The sequence below is a fragment of the Tenrec ecaudatus genome, chromosome X (genome assembly GCF_050624435.1).
Source record: "Tenrec ecaudatus isolate mTenEca1 chromosome X, mTenEca1.hap1, whole genome shotgun sequence".
NCBI classification, from domain to species: Eukaryota; Metazoa; Chordata; class Mammalia; order Afrosoricida; family Tenrecidae; genus Tenrec; species Tenrec ecaudatus.
The window spans coordinates 43,183,837-43,186,399 of NC_134548.1; the positions used below are offsets into that span (position 1 = coordinate 43,183,837).

The following is a 2,563-nucleotide window of genomic DNA, read 5'->3' on the forward strand; positions in this document are numbered from 1 at the left end:
CAAAAGTGAACCAAAGGACAGACTGTTGAACGTAGCTCAGCAATACTAGGCTTTGACAGGAAGACTCAGGGGCAGCTCTTAGAGATTTAGGCACAATATCATGGGGGAAGAGTAAATAAAGAGTGCTTGCTGACTCTGTGTTTGCCCTTCCTTACTTCTCCTCCACCCTCCCAAGACAAATACGTGATAGACTGCCAGGCAAATGCCCCTGGAGTACTCAAGGACAAAGGGAACTAAGGAAACTTAGCCAAGGCTGGGCGGGAACCAATGGTAAAATCTACTCACCGCTTGGAGAAGGGCCACTTCTCTGTTGTGCAAACTAAGAGTGTGCCTTTCGCTCCTAGGTTTGGATGAGTGGTAGCAACATCTGCAGGTTTGACTGACAATTGTTCTTTTGGAATTTAACCTTTCTGCACAACCTTTTTTTCCCCTTTCACAATTATGTAAGAACTGTAGGTTACTTGTAGGAGAAATATACCTAATACTTTTAGGATTTCAGCAGTTTTTGCAATCTTTTGTTTCATGCAGTCAGGTATGAAATGACATATCAATCCCTATTCACTTTTACTATTGGCCCTCCATAACACTACTACTTGGAACTTGCTTTTATTTTAAATGAAGAACCTATCATTTATCAATATGGGTATGTCTGCAGAATGTGGCTGTAGCATGTCATTTCCTAGGAGGGGAGCAATTCACATCCAAAGGTCGTTTGGCATTTTATCACTGCTGATACTTGCTAAAAGCAAATACATCCTCTGCCCACACTCCATCAATGTTTTGAAGTATTGGGGTTGCTCAGGGTGCCTGCTGTATCATGTATATCTGCGCTCTGTGATGCATTTTGTCTATTTTCCTGTTATCTAAAGTCATTCTTTCTGAACCTTATCTGGAAGGCATTTAAGCAACGTGAAGAGGAAGAGAGAAAGGAAAGGGAAATAAATAAAATATACTTCGATTATCAATTACTATGTAATCAACCACTATGAAATGTAGGCGCTTAACACAAAAATGATTTATTATATTTCATGATTTGGACTTAGCTGAGTGGCTCTTTTTAGGTGTGTGGCTTGGTGTTGGCTAGAGACACTCATGTGATTAATAGCAGGGTTAGAGCTATGGATTTGGTCACCTTAGTTTGTCTCCACGTGGCCTCTTCTCATCCTAAGTGTGGAATTTCTTGTAGTATGATGTTCTCAACACTCCAAAAGCATGAACTCAAGGTGACAGGTCCCTTAGGAGCCAGGCCTGGAACTTGAGTAGCATGGTATGCGTCAGAACAAGTCTTCTGGCTAGTGTAGACTCAAGAGGAGAGGAAATATATTCTACTTGTCGGTGAGAGGAGAAGGATGTGGGAAAGAGTTGATGTCCATTTTTAGTGGCAATTTAATAACACCATACAAGGGAAAATACAAAAGAATAATGAAGGCTAATATAAAAAATGCAGGACTTGGGACTTCAGTAGGGCCCAGGTGGGAAAGGCCCATCTGAGTCCTGGGTGAGGGACGTTCTGGGTTTTGAGGGGGTAACAGGTATCCTGAGACCATGGATCTACTGCATAGGTTTTGAGATATGCTGTAGAGGCTTACACTGGAGGCCTTGCAACTACCTTAAAAAGTGAATGTGTTGTAGAATAGACCTATGGTCAATGGTGGTAGACTCTACATAGAAGTATGCTTCGTGGTATTCGGGGAAAACCTTTTTGACTTGTTGGCTACATTATTCGGTATGGCTGCATAGCCCATTGTGCATTTGGATATGTTGGTGGTGGTGTCATGTGTTCTGGACCATCAATGGAGACTACCATTAAAAATTCACATACTGCCTCTGTAGAATACCTTAGTCAACATTTTTGTGGTATCCAAGGAGGTGACATTGTGAGTGTAAAAAGTCCAAGTGATCCAAAATCAAATATTTATAAAAGAGTAATTGATTTGGAAGGAGACAAACTCCTCACCAGTAATTCATCAGATTTATTTAAAAGCCATAGTTATGTGCCAATAAGCCATGTTTGATAATCTATAGAATTCTACTGATTCCAGTTCTATGGACCTATTCCATATGGATTAATAGGAAGATAAATCTTCTTTATGATTGGGCCTCTGAGTGATTTTGGATTTTTATGAGACATCCCCAATGGTCACAGATTTTCTAATGATTAGCAATTGTTTTTTCTTTTGCTAAAAGAACTCCTGTTCAAGTGAAGTTATTGTTGTCATTGAAACCATGTCTTTAACAATTAACCCTTTGTTATTAAAAATGCAGGAATTAAAACAGAAATTGCAAAAAATGTAACAGAGATAATCTTCAAATAGTCATTCATTCATGTGTGCATGCCTGGCATTTAATGTAGCATCTGACATCTAAAAACCCATTGTCATCCAGTTGATTCCGACTCTTGACAACCCCATTTGTTGATAAAAGACCACGATGCAGGGGACCCAACCCAGCTGTGTCCAGGTTCTGGACATTGTCTTGATTCAATAAGAAAATTGTTTTAAGTTTTCAAAATTGGGGGTGATTTTATATATGGCAATAGATCACTAATATCCCCTCACAAGCT

The 2,563-nt window shown here is 39.7% G+C and overlaps 1 pseudogene; it reads left to right on the forward strand.

Annotated features, from left to right (window-relative positions):
• Nucleotides 1-1,673: 1,673 nt before the first annotated feature.
• Nucleotides 1,674-2,162, forward strand: LOC142435050 (mitochondrial inner membrane protease subunit 1 pseudogene; annotated as a pseudogene).
• Nucleotides 2,163-2,563: the final 401 nt, after the last annotated feature.